At 37.7% G+C, this 25,260-nt stretch overlaps 1 long non-coding RNA gene across 1 annotated transcript in view; it reads right to left on the bottom strand.

The window, feature by feature from the left end:
• LOC146889497 (uncharacterized) overlaps positions 1-15,393 on the bottom strand; it is a 56,751-nt gene extending 41,358 nt beyond the window's left edge. Inside the window, exon 1 of the long non-coding RNA XR_014999929.2 lies at positions 15,109-15,393. This is a non-coding gene — a long non-coding RNA (uncharacterized LOC146889497). The remainder of the gene's footprint in view (positions 1-15,108) is intronic.
• Positions 15,394-25,260: the final 9,867 nt, after the last annotated feature.

The raw sequence follows: 25,260 nt of genomic DNA, 5'->3' as shown, positions 1-25,260 counted from the left end.
GTCTAGGTTCTCTGGGGTTGTGGACTGTAGGCTGGTTTTTCTTTGCTTTATGTCTAAAAGTCATTTATAAATGAGTATATATTATAATTATCTTTCTGCATCTGTGTTACCTCACTCAATATGGTGTTTTCTAGATCCATCCATTTGCCTGCAAATGGCAAAATGTCATTATTTTTTTCTCTGTGTAGTAGTCCATTATTTAAATGTATGACTTTTTTTTAATCCATTCTTCAGTCAAGGGGCATCTAGGTTGTTTCCAGCTTTTGCCTATTACAAATAATGTTGCATAGTTGAGCACATGCCCTAGTGGTATGATTGAGCACCCTTTGGACAAATACCCAAAAGTGGTATTGCTTGGTCTTGAGGTAGATTGTTTCCTAATTTTCTGAGAAATCTCCATACATTGATATGCCAAGCATCTGTACAAGTTTGCCCTTCCACCAGCAATGGAGGAGTGTTCCCCTTACCGAACATCCTCTCCAGCACAAGCAATCATCAGTGTTTTTGATTTTGGTCATTCTGACAAGTGTAAGATGGAATCTCAGAGTTGTTTTGATTTGCATTTTTCTGATGGCTAAGAATATTGAGCATTTCCTTAAGTGTCTTTCAGTCATTTGAGATTTGTCTGTTGGGAATTCTCTGTTTAGGTCCGTACCCCATTTTTTATTGGATTGTTTGGAATTTTGTTGTCAAGTTTCTTGTGTTCTTTGTATATTTTAAAGATCAGTCTTCTGTCTAAAGTAGGGTTGATGAAGATATTTTCCCATTCTATAGACTGCCATTTTGTCTTGTTGACTGTGTCCTTTGTTTTACAGAAGCTTCTCAGTTTCAAGCGGTCCCATGTATCATTCTTGCTCTCAGTGTCTGTGCTACTGGGGCTATATTTAGGAAGTGATCTCCTGTGCCAAAGTGTTCAAGTGTACTTCCCACTTACTATTCTAGGAGGTTCAATATGTTTGGTTTTATATTGAGGTCTTTGATTTGTTTGGACTTGAGTTTTGTGCATGGTGTTAGATATGGATCTATTTGCATTATTCTACATGTTGATATCTAGTTATGTCAGCACCAAATATTAAACATGCTTTTTTCCCATTTTATATTTTTGTTTTTGTAAAAAAATCAGGTGTTTGTCAGTGTGTGGATTGATTTTGGGGTCTTCAATTCAATTCCATTAGTCTTCATGTCTGTTTTTATGCCAATACCAGACTATTCTCATTACTGTAGCTCTATAGTAGACTTTGAAGTCAGGGATTGTGATGTCTCCAGAATTCCTTTCTTATACAGGATTGTTTACATATCTCGGGTTTTTGTTTTTTCATATGAAGTTGAGCATTGTTCTTTCAATGTCTGTGAAGTATTTTTTTAATTTATTTATTTGTTTATAAAAATTTTCACCTCCTCTCCATACCCTCCCATTCCCCCCACTCCCTCTCCTCCTCCTCCCCACTCCCTCTCCTTATCCCTCTCCAGTCCTAAGAGCAGTCAGGGTTTCCTGCCCTGTGGGAAGTTCAAGTTCCTCCCCTCTCCCTCCAGGTCTAGGAAGGTGAGAATCCAAACAGACTAGGATCCCAAAAAGCCAGTACATGCAGACAAAACAAGACCCAGTGCCATTGTCAATGGCTTCTCAGTCAGCCCCCATGTCAGCCACATTCAGAGACTCCGGTTTGATCACATGCTCGTTCAGTCCCAGTCCAGCTGGCCTTGGTGAGCTCTCAGCAAAAGGAGGGAGAACGTGAGCAAGAAAGGCAGGACCAGAGGGAACCTTCATCTGACGATAGATGGAGATAGAAATGGAGACCCACATTGGAGCACTGGACTGAGCCCCCAAGGTCCAAATGAAGAGCAGAAGGGGGGAGAACGTGAAAAAGGAAATCAGGACCACGAGGGGTGCATTCACCCTCTGATACAAGGGGACTGATCTGTGAAGTATTTTGATGGGAATTGCATTGAGTTGATAGATTGCTTTTGGTAAGATTTCCATTTTTATTATGTTGATCCTTCCTATCCAAGAGCATGGGAGATTTTTGTGGTTTTTTTTTTTTTTGGTGTTTCTTCATTCTTTCTTCAAAGACTTAAGGTTCTTGTCATACAGTTATTGCACTTGTTTGGTTATATTTACCCCAAGATATTTTATGTTATTTGTGACATTTGTGAAGGGTGATGATTCTCTGATTTGTTTCTCAGCCTGTTTATCATCTGCATAAAAGAGGGCCACTAAATTTTTTGAGTTAATCTTGTATCCTAATACATTACTGAAAGTATTTATGAGTTGTAGAAGTTTTCTGGTAGAATTTTTGGGGTCACTTATGACTTATGATATGATACTATCATATAAGTATCAAATAGTGAGATTTTAACTTCTTTTTTGATTTGTATCCTCTCGATCTTGTTTTGTTGTTTTATTGTTCTAGCTAGAACTTCAAGTACTATATTAAATAGATATGAAGAGAGTGGACATCTTGTCTTGTTCCTAATTTCAGTAGGATCGTTTTGAGTTTCTCTCCAGTTAGTAGGATGTTGGTTGTTAGCTTGCCATATATTGCATTTATTATGTTTAAGTATGTTCCTTGTATTGCTGCTCTCTCCAAGACTTTTATCATGAAGGGATATTGAATTTTGTCGAAGGCCTTTTCAGGGTTTAATGAGATGATTATGTGGCTTTTTCTTTTCTTGCAGTTTGTTTATATGGTGGATTACATCAACAGATTTTCATATGTTGAACCATCCCTGCACCTTTGGGGTGAAGCCTTGGCCATGGTGGATGATTTTTCTAATTTTTTTTTTTGGATTTGCTTTGCAAGTATTTTGTTGAGTATTTTTGCATTAATGTCCATGATGGTGATTGGTCTATAGTTCTCTTTCTTATTTTGTATTTGTGGTTTGGGTATCAAAGTATCTATAGCCTTGTCAAAAAGTTTGGCAATGTTCCTTCTGTTTCTACTGTATGTAACAATTTGAGGAGTATTGATATTAGTTCTTTGAAAGTCTTGTAAAAGTATGTACTGAAAACTTCTGGTCCTGGGCTTTTTTCTTTTTTTCTTTTCTTTTTTTTTGGGGGGGGGGGAAGACTTTGATGACTGTTTCTATTTCCTTTAGTGATTATAGGTCTATTTAATTTGTTTATCTGGTCTTAATTTAATTTTAGTAAGTGGTGCTTATCTAGAAAATTGTCCATTTCTTTCACATTTTCAAATTTGTGGAGTACAAGTTTTTGAAGTATGACCAGATGACTCTCTTTATTTCCTCTGTGTCTGTTGTTATGTCCTTTTTTATTTATGATTTTGTTAATTTGAATATTCTCTCTCTGTCTTTTGGCTAATTTGGATAAAGTTTGTCTATTTTGTTGATTTTCTCAAAGAACCAACTCTTAGTCTCATTGATTCTTTGTATTGTTTTCTTTGTTTCTATTTTGTTGATTTCAGCTCTCAATTTGATTATTTCTTGATTTCTACTCCTTTGGGTGAGTTTGCTTCTTTTCATTCTAAAGCTTTCAGGTGTTCTGTTAACTCGCTAGTGTGGGATTTTTCCAGCTTCTTTTGGTAGTTATTTAGTGCTAAGAACTTTCTTCTTAATGCTGCTTTCATTGTGTCCCATAAGTTTGGGTATGTTATACAGTCATTTCCATTGAAGTAAGATGGTTTTGACAATAACTGTAATGTTTTGTGAACACTAACATGTCTGGTCAGCATTGTATTTGTACTAAAAATGGCTTAGATGAGCATTAATTCTGTCTCCAGAACAACGGCCACAGCAATCCCAGGCTTTCGGAAAGTAATCCATAAATAGGTCTTGCAATGTAAACTGTAGTCAAAGATGTTTTCTACTAAACTGGATAGAGTCAGTCTCTAAATTGTTGGCATTAAGAAATTGAATAAGCTGTGTTCTCTGCATCTCTTTCCATCAGTTGCTGAGTGAAGACTCTCTGATGACAGTTGGGTTACGCACCAATCTATTAGTGTAGTAGAATATCATTAACAATAATTTTTATTGGATTTATTTATTTATTTTGCCAGTCATGTTTTCTTCTATCCTTGTTCTGTGAGGTATCCTGTCTCTGGGTCTTGGCCCTCAGGGATGAGCTCCATCTCAGGGCATGGGACTCCAGCTGGGTCTTTCATCAGTTGGCCACTCCCACAATTTCTGTGCAATCTTTACGCCAGCAAATCTTTTAGGTAGAACAAGCCCCACATCTAAACATGAGACAGAGCTCAGGGAATTCTGTTGAAGTGGGGAGGAAGGATTTCAGTAGTCAGTGGTGTCAAGGGCAACACAAGAAAATCCACAGGGGCTCAGAGATTGAACCAACAACTGGGGAGCCTGTATGGGACTAACCTAGGCTCTCTGCATATGTGCTACAGTTGTATAACTTGGTACTCTTGTGAGATTCCTAACAGTGAGAGCAGGGGCTGTCTCTCACTCTGTTGCCTGTTCTTGGAACCTATTCTTCTCATCAGATTCTCTCATCCAGCCTTAATAGAAGAGGAGTTGCCTAGTCTCACTGCAACTTGATATACCATGGATGGCTGATATCCATGGGAAGCCCTCCCATAATTGAAGAGAATAGAGGAGAAGGATTAGATGGGGTTAGTGAAGAAGAAGAACTGGGAGAAGAGAAGGGAGATGAAATCTGGGTAAAGATGTAAAAACAACAACAAAAGAAATTGAATAAGATCATGGAAGAATATAATGTTATATCATTTTGAAGTGTTGTACAACAACTTGTTAAAATGCATTAGGTATTTAAAAATACCATGTCTGTAAGTTATAAAATGGGAACTGACCATCAAGAGAAACACAATGTGGTGTGGGATGGCACTGGGTATTCAGAGAAACAGAGAGGGAGAGAACAAAGGTGTGCCTCCATTCCCTATAGTGTACCCCACAGTCACTGAGAATAGCTTACATTTGAAGTTATGTTAGAAGCAAAAAGAGAACATTCCATTCAGTTATAATAAATCTATATTTTTAGGCAATAGATTAAATTTATCATTTACTCTGAAGACAGATAAATATGGGTTAATCCTAAGAAGTAACTTAATCTCTCAGACCTGTATTTCTTTGTGTAAAACAAGGATCATAATCTTATGCCTAGTGTGCTCTAGAATTAAATGAAGTGTCATAGTAAAGGCTCTAACAAGGTAGCAACAGACTGACAAGTAGATGGCTAATAGTACCCTTCTTGTACCACTTTTTTTTTAAAAAAAAACTGATATGTCCTACAGTCCTTCCACATAGTACAAAAACTTGTTACCATATGTTTTATGCCATGATGCCTTTGGCTATCACTTTTATACTTTGAGGCCATTATTAACTAAAATAAGAGGTTACAACATCCTCGTGATAAGATATAGCCCTGTAGGTGGGTAGTGTATACATCATGGATATGCTAGGCAAAAAGATGGACTGCTAAAGATGCTATGACTGTACTCAGAATGGAATGCAACTTAAGGCTTATGAACTGTTTATATCTTGTCTATGTTTATACACAAGGAAGAGATTCCTTGTTGAGAAATAAGAACTTAAGCTTTCACCCTAACCCAATATCCCATTCATGAAGCAGAGGCACCACTCAGAGACTGATGGAGCACTGTCCTTCACCTTCCCTAGTGGTGCAATGGCAAAATGGTTTAGCAAAGATCAAAAAGGACATCAAGGACAGCAAGCTCTCAACTTATTCCAATGTCAAGTGATGACCTGGATGGACAGATTGCAGGAAAGTACAAATCAATGGCAGTAAGACAATAACAGAGGGGAAAAAATTGTATGCACCAAAAACTGGTGAATGTGAAGTTATGGCAGATGGGATATGACTCACTAAGTACTCTAGGTTTCTTTTTGTACTGAGAAAATGTGCTTGAATTAGGTTGAGGTGAAGGTAGTTGCTTAGCTGTGTAAATAACCTAAAAACCAGTGACTTCTGGGCTATACATTGATAGATTGACCACATGAATTATCCTCTACTACAGCCACTTTCCAAGAAGTGAGAAGGGGGCTAGGAAATGATGACTCAGTGGATGAGAGCATTTGCTGTGCACCCACGAGGACCTGAATGCCATTTTCCTTCATGCACAAAATAGCCGAGGGGTGTTTGCATGCATCTGTAACTCTAGTGTTACACTGAGTGGAGTCATAGAGATGGCTGAGGTTTGCTGACCTGGCAGCCTAGCCTTCAGGTTCCGTGAGAAGCTGTGTCTCAAGGAAATTACAGAGTGATGGGGTAGGGCACCCATCATCCTTCTCTGTCATCTGCCTATACAAGAGCACAGGCAAGTTGACACATAAGTGGGACACACACCCACACACATGTTAGGAATTTAAAAACTAAAGAAAGAATTAAGAATGCAAATAGAAAGATTTACTGTGCCTCAGTTTGGTCAAACGTAAGCCTAAGAGAACACACAGGTAAAAATTGAAAATCCACCTGTGTGTTACCCTCTAAGACCGGCTTTAGAGAAGGAGACAATACAAATGGTTAATACCATTTTCCTACACTTCAGCCAGAGTTCTGCATTCTGGTCCACCTGATCAAAACACCTAGCAAGCTTTAATTTGAAATATCTCAGGCTGACTCAGAAGGCACAAACAGGCAGGCTCTTTTATTTTTTTCCTTTGCTCCTTCTCGGCTTGCTTTTCAACATCCCCCACTGGAGGTGAATCTAGGCTCATTTGTCACATTCTTCACAGTGACACTGTTTAATTTCTATGGAAGAGAGCATGAAATCAACTTCAGAATGTAGTGGAGGATATTGATAATAGAAGCAATCTCAAACTTTACTCAAAAAAGAATAGAATCCACCAAGAGAGAATTTGTTGACAGCATCAAAAATGATTTTTAACTGAAAAAATATAGAACAAAAAAGCTTTTATTCTCTGCTTTAAACCCAATTGTGAAAAACAGATTTCCAGAAGAGAATCCAGGGCCACTGAGATGCTTCAGAGTATAGAAGCACCATCGCACAAAGGGTCGAAGGAACAGAGTTCATCCCTGGACCCAGTGGTGGAGGGAGAGAATCAACCAGAGAAAGTTGCATTCTGATCTGTATTTGTACACAACAGTATGTATGCCCACATTTGCACAAACACATCACACACTCACACTCACTCACACACACACCCTCCTACAGAATTGCATGACCTTTAAAATGTGCATGTCCTGGATAACACCACGAATTTCCATAAAGCCTAATGACTGCTATTTCTTCATTTTCGGTGACTCACCCTTACTGGCTTTACTCATGTGTCTATCCATGAGCTTTGAGTAGTTTCTTAAATTCCTAGTTTTCTTCTATGTTTTCACAGCCTTCTACAAACTTATGTTTATAGTAGTACCAACGAGTTCCACAATAACCCAGAATGGAGTATAATGAACTTTTATTTATTTGGGAATAAACTCACAGTAAAGGTAGCAATCTGCAGTCCTCTACATGCACTAGGAGCTGGAAACAAATCTATCAGAAAAGAGGGCCATACACACTTTCCTTCTGCATTTATAGTACACGAGAGCAAACTCAAAGTGGGCTGATACCTTAAAAGTTATTAACTGAAGGAGTTCCCACAATACTACCTCCTTTTGTCTAAATAACATAATTCTAAGTCTAATACAAAACTATATACAATATGAGTAAATATAAAGTATTGTCCAGGGAAAAGAAAAGGCAAAAACATACATAAAAATCAGAATTACAACAAGCATGAACAACATTAAACAAGAAACATATGTTAAATGTTTTAATAGTTTTCCTATCCTAAGGAGTCTAAGTTTTATACTAAAAATGACTTGCCTAAGCCACGAGAGAGAAGTAACTATGACTGTCTTGTCTTCAACCCCATCAAAGACCTGAAAAGGGAAATACTATATACCTGAGTAAACAGGAAGTACAATCAAGCAACTTCCAAAAGGTGCAAAAAAACGACAGAGACAACTGGCTACCTGGGCAATCACCCAACTAACTTTGGTTTAGGCCTAGAGTATCTGACAAACCATTTTCCAGAGACAGGAAAATTTGAAAAACTGTCTTGTCCTGTCTTGGCAAGGTTTGGCAGTCTTTTTGTATGTATCCTGCTTGTCCAATTTGGACTTTTGGGGCACCATTTTGTAGTAGTACCAAAGAGTGCCACAAAAGCTCAAAATGGAGTAGAACAAAGGTTTATTTACTTGGCGATAAACTTACAGTAAGGGTAACAATGCTCAGTCCTCTGAGTGTGCTGGGAACTGGAACTGAATCTAACAGAAAAGAGAGACACATACACTTTTCATCTGTATTATAGTACATGAGATCACACCCAAAGTGGGCTGGTATCTTAAAGGCTATTGGCTGAAGGAGTTCTTACAACATATAGTAAAAAATTTTGAAATAACGTTTGTGAATATTTTATTTTTTATGTTTTTCAGTACCCTGTTTCTAATTAAATTAACAAAATACCTCTAAAACATAACCTCACTTTCAAATACTATATCTAATGTGAAATAAATGTTAAGTGTTATATATATCTCAAATAACTGCATCAATAAAATTACTTCTCAAATAAAAACTGGGAAAACAATGGCAATACCTGGGGAAATCAGAGTAATTATCACTAAAATTGTCACGGTACTACTAAGTGTTTACTCCCAGATCATTTGTTAACAATATAGAAAGAAACAAATGCATAATAAAACAAATATTTGGTAAGCATCTGAAATTTAAAGCACTAGAATCTTTAAATTGAAGTGTTTTATGCCTTTGTTAAAGTAAATATACTGGAGGAGGTATGAATAGCCTTGCTCTAATGCCTAACAAACACACATGGAAGGCACTTTTCTTGTGCTGGGTGAGTTGCCATTCTGTCCCCTAGGCATGGATCAGCTTCCATTCTATCCTTAGCATAATTAATGTCATGAAACACTCCCACAAGTCCATTTATTAAAGGGAAAAGTTTTAACAGTGTACATTGCTCCAGGACATTTATGTTCTTTTCCAGCTAAATATTCTCTTATATATTATTTGTAGTTCTTATTTGGACTATGCATATGCCACTGGTTGCATATTAGTACTATAAATATTCCCTCCCACATTCTAGTTCTTCTTTCCATATTTTGAACAGATTAAATTTTTATTATGACACAATTTATCAAAATATTCTTCAGAACTGGTACTATGTCCTCTCTAATAACAGCTATTCTACCGTAAGTTAATGGAGCTATGTCCCTGTAACTTCCAAGTGTTATATTTCTAACAGTACAATGAAATAGTGTTTATTTCAATACATGTATAGACTTTGTTGTATTTTATTTCTATGTCTAAATTAGCAGTCCGCAAAACATTTATTTCTGTGTGTGAAGGAAGGAATAAAGATTTACATGGGCATTCTAGTAAGTAATACATACTGGAAAATATCTCCCTTGCAATTCAGTGTTGAAAATCAAATTTAGCAAATAGATTTGGTATAACTAACATTCCACTTAACCTATTTTCTATTACATTGCTAATGTTGACTGCCTATTATTGTTAATAAACAAAATCAATATTGAGTGACTCCAAACAGTTCTCAGAATGCTCTGGACTGATTGGGTTCAGCTAAATTGTTATTATTTGGGTATTGCCAAAGGAAGCTGGAATTGAGTCTGTCTGAAGACTCAAGGTGACTGGATATCAAATATGACTCATTTATTATCACATTGGGTACTTACAAACAGCTTGAGTGTGAGTAAGTAGACATTCCCCCACCCCCTAAGCATGACCTCTCATGGCTAACAGGAATCTCTCTGCTTAAACTTTACACACAGACTTGAACGTTCTCTAACTTTTACCTTAGAACCTTGAATATATTCATCATAATTATTTAAAATTCTCCAAGTCATTATATGCCTGTTTAGATGATTGTTTTGTAGCTCCTAGCTGTATTTTATCAATGTTCTTTTATGACCCTTAGACTTTTGTTGAAGTCCTAATATGTTGACTAAAACGGTAGATACTGGAAATATATATTTTTAATCTAAGACATTAATATCTACTTCCTCATTTTAGGATATAAGTGTGGAAATTTTGTTATTCTAGTCAGAAATTGTATTGAACTAAAGAACTCCATTTATGGTATACCTAGCCTTGACTAACTGTAATCTTCATAACTTAGATATTATCTTATGCTTGAGGAATGGTTTAACAACTGCTTCTCAATACCTGTTTCTGCTTAGTCTGTGAACCTTTACCTTGGCCTTGAGTCTTCTCTTTGACATGTCACAACAATTGAATCAGCTTCCAGTTCTTCCAGAGTTCAGTAAGATATCCTCACTAACAGCTTATCAGGAGCTGGGTGGTGAGGAAGGAAAGGAGAGGTGTTTCCTGTTCCTGAGATTTTTTTTTCTTTTTTGCTAAACCCCAGTGTTTAGCAGCTTTAGAAGAATAGCTGAAGATTTGGCTGGCCTGAATGAACATAGACAATGTCGATCCCAGATAAACTTATCCTGAGGTTCTGATTTCCCATGGGAGTTTCTTTCTCTAAATTTTGTGTCCATTTGGTCCTGCATATGAGTCAAAACTAGCTTTAGAATTGCAATTTACTTAGTTGTTGTCCTCTTGAAGGATGAGAACAGGGACCTTCAAACCTTTACCCTCTCCCAGCTAAAACTAGAAACCTCTGCAGGACTCCAAATGTACTTTTACTACTGTTTCCCATCATTGCCAGAGGCAGCATTGTGAGTGCCAACCTTATTCTAATATGTAAGAGCCTGGGGCATCGTGTACAAAGCATGAACATCTGCGAATAAATAAGTTATAAGTACATACATGTAAGGGGCCTCCATTCAACAATGAAATGAAATACAATGTGTTTGTTTTCATACAAATTTGATAGGTCTGGGAGACCCACCTTAAAATGTAGAAACGCTGAAACCAAAAGGAGCTGGTGTGAAGGCACATCTACACTGTGCATTGAAACAAGCATTTATAAAAAGCAACATTACAGATCTTCCCTGTGGTCTTTTCATGCAGATACCTACGGCATCTTAAAATAGTAGGGACTGGGGGATTAAGCGCTACCTCTTTTTTTAGTTTTGAAAATTTGAAATTCTCTTTCGAATCTAAGCTAATTTTCATGGGATAGACTATGAAAAGTCTTTGCTTTGTCTTAGTCATAGACTAATTTTCCTGTTCCTTTTTCTTATTTTTGACTTGAGAACTTCCATGTTTTTTCCATATTTACTTATCTATATTTAACCAAAACCTTCCTGATCTCAGTTCTGATTGGACTCCTCACAGGAGTCCACCACTCCCTAAACCTAAATTTGGCTCTCAGTCCTTCAGAGTAGAATACATTGCTTCCCATTTCTGACCATTGACGACTCCTCCTCCTCCTCCTCCTTCTCCTCCTCCTCCTCCTTCTTCCCTTTTCATGTGATATACTCTGTGTGCACAGGCATGTCTATGTGTGTGCGCTACATGTGTGTGCTACATGAAAGTGCATGCATATATTTATGCAAAAATGTTCACCTGTGTTGTTGCATTAGAGGACAGAGATTGCTGTTAAAATGTCTTTCCTCAGTTACTTCTCCAGTTTTGTTTGTTTGTTTGTTTGTTGTTTTGTTTTGTTTTTCCAGACAGGGTTTCTGGCATGAAACTCTGTTTTGGCTACACTGCCTGGGTAGAAGTCTAAGGATTTGCCTATCTCCACCCACAATATAGGGGGTTGTAGGCATATCGGCACACACTGCTGTGCCCAGCCTTTATGTGCATTCTGGGTATTAAATTCCATTCTCTCATTTGCATATCAAGTACTTTAGTAACTGATCCATTTTCCAGCCCTCATATCATATTTCTTATACTTATTTTGTTTCCTTTTTAAAAAGTGTAATTGTGATATTTCCTCTTGTTAAATAAGAGTGACTTGTTTGTGTCTTCTACTTTGTTCTCCTTTATTTGAAAATGCATTTCCCTTTTTGGTATGAGTCTTTGTGCTAAACAACATGTTTCATAGAAGCTGCCATTTGGATGCTTCCCCATCCCCACCTCTGTTTCTCTCTGATCCCAAATAAAGCACCTTTTGCACCGATTAATGATGTCATTTGACTTCCTATGCGCTTAAACTCCTCTAATCTAACAGTGGCTGTCAAAAAGAAAACCGGAACAAAATGAATCAACTCTGGAAAATGGAGCACCGCAATGTGACAGTGTACTATGGACTAGGATGATCATTATCTTTCATTTTGTGGAGGTGAGCTTGACAATTTCCACATTTTATTGAAAATATCCCCCACATAGAATACACGAAGATGTGTAGTGGTGTAAATGGCAGAATAACGTTTACTTCTCTATCTGAGCAAGTTTCATTTACTTTCATTAATCACAATCTACTTACACGATATTGCCAGTCAGAATGGAATATGGAATTAATATATATGATAAAATGTTGAAGTCATTTCTCTCTCAGTTTCCACGTAATTTAGGAGTATGAAATCAGAATCCATTTTCACTTTTGTTTCTCACACTTACACGCCCCATGCTGACAGCCAGGGCTAGAGGCCAAGCTGTGCTGTAAATTCGTGCTGACTTGTGAACCTCTGGAGCATTGCAAGTCTCTGTCCATTCAATTTACAGAAACATTCATGCCTGAGTCCCTGAGCATGCAAAAAATAATTTGATGTAGATGTAATAGGAATTCTGAGCTTTTGTTTGGAAGGTAAGATATAACATATGAAGAAGGGGAAAGAATAGGAAACAGTAAAGAAAATTTACTTGTTTTCCTACTCTACCTCTAGCTATTATCTGGGTTTTGCCTTTATTTTTTGCTTTTGGATTGCTAACAATAAATTCTAATTTTATTCTACATATTTTCTTTGACTTTTTGTTTTGGATAGTTTCAAGTGATTGAAATTATCATTATCAGAACGGCAAAATTACAGTGAATAGCACTGGACATTGAGTGAAAAGCATAGATTTAACTGTGTTCTGTTTTTTACTAACTGGGTGAATTTCAACATTATTTAAACATAATCTTACACTTGTCTGTTCCATAAATTGAGAAACACAAGAAAACTAAAGGGATAAATCCCACATGTGTATATGTGCTGAGAATCCTCTGTTTTCTCACCCCCCTTTGTCATTCTCATGATATTTTCTTCTGTTTTCTCAGTTCTGTTTTGTGCACAAATGGATTAATCTCCAGAACTCATTACATAAAATATCTTCCCCTATATTTTTATTATTTCTTTTATTTTTTTAGCTTATAATATAATTTAATAATTTCCCTTTCCCTCTCCTCAAACCCTTCCATATACCCCTCTCTGCTCTCTTTCAAATCCATGAACTTTTTTCATTAATTGCTGTTATATATAATATACTTAGGTATGTGTATATGAACACACACACATATATATATACATTTATATATGTATCTACACAAATACATAAATACAGCATGATCAGGCTGTACAATGATACTTGCATGTATTCTTACACTGACCATTTGGTATTGAATAACCAATTGGTGTGTTCTTCCTCGGAGAAGAGTATTTCCCCTGCTCTCAGTGTTCCTTAGTTACCTGTAGCTCTTTGTGTAAGGCTGCGGCCTTGGGACTTTCCACCTGTCCACCCTAGCAAAGCTATTGTTGTCCTTGTTAAGCTTGTGTTAATGACCAGCCTAGCACAATAATTCTAGAGGTGCTGTGGTTGCATGGAGACTTTGGTGGTAACCAACAGCTCTCTAATTGGACTTAAGACCCACACAACAAGAGGGAAATCATGCCTGGTACTGGAAACCTAGCCAACAACCTATCTAACAACCTATCCAGGACTAGTGAGTTAAAAGATCTTTGAGGAGAACTTATAACTTCCATTTTACTAAACCTTCTGTCTTTAAAATTATAATTAATTACCAAAATTTTTTAGCAAGAACATGAGATAATTTTGGTGACTTCCTTTCTGTTCTAACTTCAGATCACTTGGTTATCCTCTCTGTTTCTCCACCCCTTTTGGAACTTACTCTCTGTGAACGTAGCTGTTGCTATACTCTTGAAGTGTTAGCTGCTGCCCCTTGATTCTTTGTGTTTAGGGCAGTAGGAACTTTGTGTTAGTCCCCAATTTTGGACATCTCAGCACATTTTATTCGGTTTCAAATTCTTTCCACAATTATGAAATATTCGTTTCATTCCAAAACAGCAGTTTAAAATAAAACCAGTAATACTGATATTTGATGATTTAATAACATGTCCTTCATTATTGTGTGAATGGCAAGCGTGCTTCCTACTCACTTTCATATGCCCAATGTTTATTGTTGATCTCATATTCTGCTGTATCTAAGAAAAACCCCTACCATTGAATCTCTTCATATGATATTTTTCTCTTGAAAATGTAGCAAGAAGAATTGCAGATAGACCTCAAGGTGCAGAAATTTTATGGATTTGAAACATATGTCATACTTTTTAAATGGTTTGCATGTTTTAAATAATTTTAAGAATTGATTATTATTATTTACTTAAAATACATTAAAACAAACTTTTTAGGAAAGTCTATGTTCTCTCTCTCTCCACTTCTACACACACACACATACACACACACACACACACACACACACACACACACTTCCTTAAGTACAATTTAAAAGGATAGCTCTAATGATTTTTCTCTAATCCATCTTCCACATTGAAGATCAGGCTCGCTTAAAAGTAATTTCAATTTATCCAATCAATATTTTCTACTGTCTTTTGTACATTCTTTTTATCAGACAAAAGCAAGCACCTCTGGTAGCCATGAGTGCCCTTGGCATCTATGAAATTTTCTAAACATCCTTCCAGCTGTACTGATTCTACAGAGAAGAAAAATAAAATGTTTGTCATCATTTTAGGAACTGTGAACTTTGCTCTGCTGCTTTACTCTTATGACTAAAAATAAAAGCAAGGAAAGGAGAAGGATAAGAATGATAATGAACCGCTATATCTCAGAGAAGTACTGTTCTTTTCGAAGAAGCCTTGTTTTACACTTACTGACAGACATCACATGCTCCTTGTTGAAAGGGAAAGCAAATGTTTATTTTCCAACTCTATTGCTAATGAGTAGTAGCCCTGGATTGGTTGACAAAGACAAGAAAACCTTGGCTGGAGGCAATGCAGTGAATACAAATTCAATAATAACTCACCTGCATCGACATCTATAGAAATGAAGGAAAAGCAACTGGGCAGATACTCCAGGCTTGTTGCTGCTGAGGCTCAGAATTCCAAGGAAAGGCAAAGAGATGAGCAAAACCGTGGTTAAACTTGCTAATTCTCCAGGATCCACGCTGGCGTCTCAAAGATTACTCTTTAATCTCTTAGCTTTCTTTGACAAAACCCAACATTTCTGTGAATAGTGGTACCAGATTAAAGAGGAAGAGAAATAGGAGGAGCAGGAGCAGAACTGAACACACAGAACATAACATGAGGAGTGCTTTGGAGAGTTGGCGTGCTGCCTCCGTGGTCATGGAACTTCTGAGAAGGGTCAGTTAATGGTTAACACATTTGACCCAGAGTGTGCCTGCCTCCACGGTTGTGGATCTTCTGAGAAGGGTCAGTTTGTGGTTAACACATTTGATCCAGAGTGTTCCTAAAGCTAAACAGAGTATGGTCATGGAACTCCTTCAGTGCTCAAATACCTAAACCACCCGGGCCTCCAGGGTTCTTAGAAAATGAAATTCACTAAAACTTTGAGCCAGTTCAACCCCTAAGCTGCATCTGGAAAAGCCTAAAAATCAAAACTGTGTCCAATTATATATTGCATTTATATTGTAGCTTTCCAAATACTACACATCTATGATTAAAATACACAAGTTATTATGACCATGTGCATTATCCAAACCAATACATTTCAAAGTGAAAATCAATTTTATTATGAAGTTTTTTTTTTCCCAGGACAACATGACTAACCCAAGGAGAAACTAGGATCACCCAAACATCATTCAACACAACGTGGGTATTAGTAACATATGAGAAAGTCATGGAGTTAAGGCTAGAAGGCACAGGCAGGCAGTGAATAACAGCAATTTGACAATGGAGGCACTTATGTTTTCTTTGCTGATTTAAGAATCCCCTCTGCAGCATATTTGACCAATTAGATTCCACAGTGTGTTCCTTTGTCAAAATTTGAAGATCAAAGGCAAAGACATTTGTTATCAGTTATTTTACACACGCTATCATGATATGAGGCTAAATACTTTGCAAGTTTTAGGACTACAATTTGTAGTCCACTTATTAAATGACAGGTATGATATTTGTGTAAAAGGAGATATACAAATGATCATGATATAGGTCCTAAACCCTGGTGACAACACTGATTTATATAAAGTCAAAATATTTGCCATAGAGTGGAATAAAATATAATTTTTAAGTAAAAATAAGTAGTAAAGATATTCAAAGAAAAGAATTTGAATCAGGTCTATTTTCTACTCTATATGTTCCCTACATAGAAAACAACAATATTGAACCTTCTTCACAGAAAGCTGGTATGTTATTGGGCTACTTATCCAAACTTTAGTTATGATAACCAATGTAGGCATTCACAATAACACGGATGCTAGAATAAAATGTCTTGATTGGTCCAGTCATTTGCAATCCCAGGCTCCAGTAAAAGACAGATCATTGAGAGGTTATGTAAGCCTAGTCAACTTTGTCCAAATACATTTCCCTGTATGTTTTTATTTCCCCATAAACTCTAGCCTGCAGGGTTAGCTCTCTCCCAGTGCACAGGCATAATCCATTTCCCAATGCATAACAAGTTTATGTGGGGGAGTTCCTTACGCAAGCAACTTTCTGAGAAGCATAATAGGCTGCAAAGAAAGGAGCTGATTGTTTCGGAGCAGTGTGAACAAGGTATGAGGTTGTTGTACCTTTGGGAACAACAAGATAAACCAAGCTGTCATCTAAAATTATACCTGTCACAATACAATGAAATAGTACACATGGTTGTTTTCCCCATAGACTATGACGCTCAATTGCTTTTCTTTTTTGAAAATATTGTTTCTGCCCTTGATTTAAGGTCTGATGATTCAAATTTTAGACATTAGTACTGCTGCTAGATGTTGAAAAGCATATAATAAAAGTTGAAAAATCATCTTTGTTACAAGCTAAACAAAATACAGTGTATCCCAAACCTAACAGTTCTTTGCATAAATTTAAATACATTAAAACTTGAATTATCCACTAGGAGAATAATGTCTAGCTATAGTTTTGGTCTTTCTCAAGGCAGAATTTACTATTGTTTGTCCATAATGCAGTGATTTCTGTGTACTCTCTAATTCAAATTAACATATCATGGATATTACTTAAATAAGCAGAAGATTAAAATTCCCCATTTTGACATGGGGAGTCAGTTAGGTCTCATACATCTAGTTATGCCTGATTTCATGAAGTAAGGGATCAGAAATGAGGTATCCTAAAGCATTCTTGCTACTAAGGGGTAGTATGAGATCTAGAAAACTTTTCTATCTTATAATCTAATCATTCTTGATGTTTTAAAACTCAAGTTTCTTAGAAAAGATATTCAATATACAATTATCATCATTGATAGACTCTACTGCTGGATTCAATGGGGGTATAAAATAGACTATGGAACTAAGGTTAGCAAGAGATTAATAATTAAGTTATCGGTGATTAAAAATAAAGACTAGTCTTCTGATGTTTAGACTCTTAGTCAATGGTTCCTTCTATGTGTGTGAGTGCAAATATGCACATACATATATATGTATGAAAGGGCAAAAGAAAGGGAGAGAGAGAGGGAAGGAGGGAGGGAGACAGAGGAGAGAGACCAAATGCTACTTAATTTCCCAATAATATAACTAATATAATATTATGTATTAAATTTTATGTACCCTCTACAGCCTACTGGCTATATTTGTTTATTTTCAGTTATAAAAAATAAACACTGGAAATTGTTATACTCATGATTCTCTTATGAAACCCAGTAATAAGCATATTTTACTTAACTTTAGGACCTATAATCAAGGTAAAGGTAATATTTGTCATTAACAATCATTTTCCATGTAGAACTGAGTTGTTCATTTTTTATTGCTATGACAATGTATCTGAACAATTAAAATTGAAAGAAGAAACATCTATTTTGGCTTGCAGTTTTAGAGCTTTCAGTCCATGATCAGCTATTTCTAGTCTATGGTAAAAATCAGAAGTTTGGCTGAAAATCATACCAGAGCAAAGCTGCTTGATTCAATGCAACCAGACAGAAGAGTGTGAGGAGGGGGAGGGAGAAGAGATAAGCCTTCCTGCGGCATATCCCTATTTACCACCTTCAGTGAAGAAGACCCTGTCTCCCACCCTTACAGCAATCCATCAACCAGCATCTCTTGATCCACTCGCTTTCCAAAAGTTTATCAACTTTCAACTAAACCTTCAAGATGTGAGCCCTGAGGGAATATTTCAGGTTCAAAATACACTAAAAATAAAAGCATAAATATGAATAAAACACCATTGTTGATTGCCACACACACACACACACACACACACACACACACACACACACACACATTGTTCCTCTCTTCTGGTTATAGAAAGATAAGTCTCAAAGAAACCATAGTTGAAAGGCTTAATGTTTAGCTAATGAAAATATTTATTTTCACATTTCTTTAATCAAGATGAAGGAACTGAGTTAGTAGCTTATGTTAGTAGATAGAAACAGCAAATGCGCATACAACTCTTCTCACAGACTAGCCAAAACAAAGGGCAACTTGACATGCACTGTCTGCACAGTTGGCTAATTTAAGTAGCATGTAATCAGTTAGTAGTTTCAGCCAGATGTTTTCTCAAAATCCATGAGATAACATACAGTTATGTGCAATAATAAGATTTTTAGTATATGGGGTGAAAGTTGAATCTACCTTGGTTAAGGGTGGTCTGAGAGTCCCTCACTTGTTCAGTATGGCAGAGGTGCCAGGCACAGATGGTTTTTGACCACTCTTGCTGAAGAGAGGGCCAATTCTGTGGAAAGTTTATGAAGCTGTATAAACATAGTTTATTATGCCTCTAGGGTGAAAGGCACTATATAAATGTAAGGTATTAAGGCACTTAATCAAAAGCACCTTTTTCATATCCCCTGTCAAGCTAAATAAACAAAGATGCAAAAGAATATAATCTATCACTGCCGGACTCTCTATCACAATCACACACCGTTATTCCATTTTTGGTCAGTTCTATTTGTACAGCCTTCAGTTCCAAAGGTTTCTAAATGTTTGTTGAAATGTAATGCCACCGCCTTGCCTACCTCCCACACCACTGGTTAAGTCACTTTCTAAGTGCAGACATGAATAAAACTGCACGGCATGCTTTGCCCAAGGGCTACCAGCACTTTCTGCCAACAACAGCATAATCTCACACTTTCAGTGCTTTCTCTCTTTTATAGAAGATGCGTCGCTATGAGAGTTAAGTTATTTATAAAAAGCACAGAAAATTGGGATGGTCAACGTATGCAACACCTGAGTGGAATCAACTTGACTATCTTCTCAGAACTAGACGAACCATGGTAATATTTCCCCACATTCCCTATAGATTGCAAGGTCTCAGTTGAGTGGATTTCCAGGCATTACCGAGAGCTCCTGTCCTTTTTAGAACAGTACCTTATGTTTGGTTTGTTCACAAATCCCCTGGCATTCCCTGGGTACACGCTATGTTGTGAGTGTGAAATGTCCCCCACAGACTGTGTGTTTAAATACTTGGTACCCAGCTGGTGATGTTATTTTGGGAGTTTGTGGAACCTTTAGACACAGGACCTCACTGAAGACATAAGGACACAGAGCTGGGGTCTTTAGCGTTATATCTGGGAAACTTCAGGCCACACTCTCTGCTTCATATTTGGCACAATGCTAACAGACATCCACGTCAGTTTCTTCATCACATAGAGCCCAGCAACCCTGCCGTCACAGTCATGATGAATTGCGACTCTTTAAGTTATGGGCCAAAATAAACCCTCCTCCCTTTGGTTGCTTTTGTCTTGTACTTTGTCACAACCACAAGGAAAATAACTCATGCAGGACAAGGTAGGCACTTTCTAGTGAGAATGGAAAGATGTGAGATTTTTGTGTTTGCTTTTGTTTTTGTTTTTGTTTGGTTTTTCAACACAGGGTTTTTCTGTGGCTTTGAAGCCTGTCCTGGAACTAGCTCTTGTAGACCAGGCTGGCCTGGAACTCACAGAGATCCACCTGCCTCTGCCTCCTGAGTGCTGGGATTAAAGGCGTGTGCCACCACCACCGGGCCAGAATGTGAGATTTAATCCATACACCACTGAGAAAAGAGAGAGGATTTAGCGTGAATTGAGGTTGCTAACAATATCCACTACCCAGGGTTCACAAGATTCATCACATGATCTTGCTCATCATTGTAAGAACCTCTGTCTCTCAGTATTTAGTGTGTGCTAGTTACTGCTATGGTAAACACTTTACATGTGCTGATATGAAGTTCCATGATTAGCACGGTACACTTTACATACATTTTGCTCTTTAATTGTGAACACAACATGATGAGAGAGACATCAATAGTACAGATTCTATCTTAAACCTTGACTTGTCTGGATTACACTTCTATCACAGCGATCAAATGGGAAGTTGCCTAAGTTTATGGGACTAATCTGGGGTTTATTGCCAGACTGCATTGCTCTGGAGGAACTACCGAAGACCAGACTCAGAGCATAGGAAATATAAACACAGCTTTTGTGCTGGGTTTCTGTCAATGGTGGAGTCAGTTTTTCTAACCTACATTGCATAAGGTAAGAAAACTTGGGTTAAGGCAGGTCTTCAGCTAAAAAGCGTATTCTTCAAAAATTCTCAGAAAGAAGAAAATTAATGTTGTTCATATATAAGAAGTAAGGGTTTATAGCTGGTTAAATAAATATTTCTGGATACTATAGAGGGGGAAATATTCAGCAACCACCCTTCAGTATACTGTTGTTGAGGCACAGCCAGAACACTAAGATTTCAAATACAGTGTTGCTTCTGAATTAACTCAGCCAGTATTAGCGTGACTCACTTCTGAGGAGTCATGGAAAGACCTTTAGCTCTAAGAAGTGTTTTTTCTCTGGCTTTCTTAGGATTTCTCCATTTTCCTCCTCTTTTTGACCTAGTTAGTTTTGTCAGAAACCTAGACATACATGGGGAAAGGACCCCCAACTGGGAAACACTTCCACCAGACTGGCTTGTATACAACTCTGTGGGGTATTGATTGATGACTGATAATGAGAGGATCCAGGCCATTGTAGGTGGTGCCAGTCCTGGGCTGGTGGTCCTGGATTCAATAAGAAAGCAGGTTGAGCAAACCATGGGAAGCAAGCCAGTAAGAGGCACCCTCCATGGCTCCTGCGTCAGTTCCTGCCTCCAGGTTCCTACCTTGAACTCCTGTCCTGACTTCCCTCAATGATAGACTGTAACCAGAAAGTATAGGGTGAAACAAATCCTCCTAAGTTCCTTTTGGCCTTGGTGTTTATCAGAGAAGTAGAAAGAGAACCAAGACAATCAGCATAAATTGGGACGTAAGATGGGAGAATCTTCATAGAAAACTGTGTTTCAGAATCAATTCCGACCGAACACTCGGCTACTGAGCTAAAGTGTAAGGAAAACTCTGCCATAGGTTTCACAAACTTGCTTCTGGGGTGTGCAATGATTTCGGTCGTTCCTGGAAGTAGAGGAGCATACATAGCAAGGAAAGATAAACGGAAATAGATTTAAAGTCACATTTTTTTAATCAGGCAGTGAATGTAATGCAAAAGTAAGATTACAGTCTCAAAATTATCAAGTAGTATACAAACAGATGTCTCATAAGTTAGAATAAGAAAATTTAGCATAATAGGTTTTTGACATTCTATGTGACTTTCTGCGAGGCAGAATTTCACATGGGAAATAAGAACATTACTGAAAATTATAGCAGATAAATGTGCTTTCAAAAATCGATGCTTGTTCCTTGGATACATCATTTTAGGGGGAGGTTTGAAGATAGAACAAACAGTAGAATCATACAATACTAGGCTGGAATTCAAACACATCCAATATCCCTAAACTCTTGAAGAATCCTGGGTAAGGGCTATTGGATTAGAGAAGTTTGAAACCTAAGAATATGTGTGGAAGGATCTTGATCTCCCAAATACAAACGGGATAAAGGTTTATAGTTAATAAGCACACTGAGCATATGATCCACTCTACCTGTACACTTCTCGGTACAGTAGGGATATCAATTGTTCTTACTGTGTTATCTTCTGACCATTTTAGACTTAGTATAAAGATAGAGCTTGGTACTGAGCTGTCATTAAATAAATATTGGGCCTGTCCATGATGTATCACCTAGGTAAAGTGGATAGTAAAAATGTCACAGGACTTAGAAATGACTGGGCACTAAAAGGAAACTTGCTGTTAGAGATCCACATTCGCTCTTAGACTTCTCCTTCTCCAGCATCATCCTGAGAGCTATAACATTTCCACAGTCCAAGTCCCTCTTCCCTGACAAGGAAAACAGTGTCCTTGGGAATAGAAATAGCAGAGCACCAGTAACTAGGTATGCAGCCTTAAGCTGACTGCACAAACACCACATTTCTCTGACTTAACCCTTCATTGTGTGATGGCCTATTGTGAGATCACCAGAAGTGGCTTCCAGGTACCAGGGGCTTCCTGAGTGCATAGACTGGAGAAGGTGTTTGAAAAAGTAAAGAAGCAAAAGCAAAAAGCATTCATAACAGGCAGAGAGAACAAAACTTGTAACCCACGCTCGCTGGCTTCATGGTCAAAAAGAGTAAATATTTGACCACGAGTGTGTACATAATGAAATAGAGTGTGGTGTGACATTTTGCCTAATGTACTAGTTCAGGGCATTACACCATTAACATTCTTAGCACAAACGACTTCTGAAGCACTGTTTATAGCCAAAGCTTGTTTTTGCATTTCCAGGTATTAGTGAAGGGCAATTACTTACCCTAGATAATTTTTTTGAAAATCTAAGTCACGTCTATTTATAGATACCCTCTGGTTTTCAGGTTCCTGACAAAACCATCACTCTCACACTTTTTAAGGTTAGGTCAAATTTAATGTAAGCTGCGTTGTCTTGTTCTGAAAGCATTCATTTTCTTTGTGTCATGTGCAATGTTAACTTGGACAAGTAGTTTGGATTCTTTAGGGGGTTCCAGTGATCTGTGATTATAATTATTCTTTCTATTAGAAAATTATAACAAAAATTGGCTTTCAAAGATAGATGGGAGGGCATTTTTAACAGCTAAGGAAATGGTGCTTTCACTATTTGGATATAGTCATAAGCAGTTCCACAGCATCAACTGTGTGTCTGGAATACAGCGTGTGCTGTGGCTCTTCTGACCCAGCCGTCAGCAGGGAATTCTATTTTGAGTTACCTCCTAAGAGGAGAATGATTCATACTGGACCATGCTTCTCTATTCAACCTCCCCTTCATACCCAGTGCCGTTGTTTGCCAATAGAAGCTCATGTTTAAAATCCAGGAGGTCCGTGGCTATGAAAAAGTTCTTACCATAAACCTGTTCTGATCACTACCAATCTACAGATTTAAAATGATGAATTATATGAATTCTTATTGGTGTATTTGCACATGTGTTTAAACACTCAAACTTTTATGTGTGTTTACTTGTGCCTGTGAGGGGTAATGTGCACACATGTCATACCTAAGGAGGCCAGAGTTGTGAGTTGGTACCTTCCCTTATTGTTCTTCACTTTTTTTTTTTTTGAGACAGGATTTCTCAGTAGCTACGGAGCCAGTCTTGACACTCACTCCATTGGCTAGGCTGGCCTCGAACTCACCAAGTTTCACCTGCCTCTGTGTTGGTATTAAAGGTGTGCACTACCACAGCCTAGCTTCACCTAAGTTTTTGAAGCAATGACTCTCACCAAATCTGAAGTTCACTTACTCAGGTAGGCTGGCTATTCAACAAGCCCCAGAGATCCCCTGTCTGTGCCTTCCTAACACTGGAATTACAGGATAACATCATCACATTTGGTTTTTATTTAGGTGATAGCCATTTGGTCTTCATGCTTACAAAACAAATGGGCTAAATTTCCCAAACTCTAATTATCTACTTTGAATTTGAACTCATTTTTTATGTGTGTGTGTGTATGTGTTGTCTATATATGTGTATACCTGCAGAAAAGGATTGCTTGCCTATTTTTGTATGAATGGAGGCCAGATGTGGACCATCTTCCACTTTGCTATCCACCTTAGATTTTGAGACAGGATCACTGTCACTGATGGAGCCCAGAGTTCACTGCATTGGTTATATGAGCTGGCAAGTGGGGTCCTAGGACTTCTCTTTATCCCCAAGCACTGATGCTTCAGATGCACGCTTCCATGATGTATGCTTCCATGCCTGCTTTTACATGACTATTGAGGTTCTGAACTCAAGTCCTCATGAAGTCCTCATGATTTCAGAACACACATTTTACACACTAAACTATCCCCTCACTTCCCGTTCTAATATTTAGATCCTGAGTGAATGTTTTCTATAGGGTAAGTACTTTTCAGTTGCTAGCAATGACAATAGCAATAGTAGTAGCCATAGCAGTAGCAGTAGTAATGATAGCAGCAGTGCTTATAGTAGTAGAGACAGACCTGGAACAAGGAAAAGGGCGCTCTTCCACAGGAATTTCCACTTGAAGCCTAGAAAATAAATTTAATACTTGGATTAAAAAACATACTTTCATTGCAATAGTTTCATTCTTAAAAACTAAGCCACACAAAAGCAGGGATAGCAAAGCAGAGATTAGCGAAGACTAATGCTCCTCACGAATAGTTGTTTTCCCCAGTTGAGTCCATTTTGGGGTTTCCATGGCATCACCACCTTTTACACCTTGCTTAAAAGCTTCCCCACTAACTGTCTGCCTCTCCTCAAATCATAAGCCACAGCCACTCAGGTACAGCTGATAACATTCACATTGGTCCCCACAGGACATTTTGGGCTGTATCCTCTGAGTGTTGGGCACCTTGGGTACTGTTGACCACTCCCATTTTCATAACACTCTTTCCTTGCTCTAGGCCATCTTTACAGAAGCATCGTTGTCTTCTCCCATTCACCTTACTCACATTTCCACGTGACAAAACAGCACAGATATATATATATATATATATTTGACATCATGGATTCAGCCCATGGTCACTTGGCCGTGATTAAGCACGCAGGGCAAGGCAGAACATGAAGGCAGAGAGCATGCCAGGAAGGAAAGCTGTTCACCTTCCAGTGACTGGGAATGACTTTGAGAAAAATACACAACTCAAAAGTGCAACCTCAGTGGCCGACATGCTCCAGCGCGTCCCCA

The sequence above is a fragment of the Myodes glareolus genome, chromosome 25, assembly GCF_982192425.1.
Source record: "Myodes glareolus chromosome 25, mMyoGla1.1, whole genome shotgun sequence".
In the NCBI taxonomy this organism is placed as follows: domain Eukaryota; kingdom Metazoa; phylum Chordata; class Mammalia; order Rodentia; family Cricetidae; genus Myodes; species Myodes glareolus.
The sequence above is the reverse complement of the archived record's forward strand: the minus strand, read 5'-3'. Positions and strand labels throughout refer to the sequence as shown.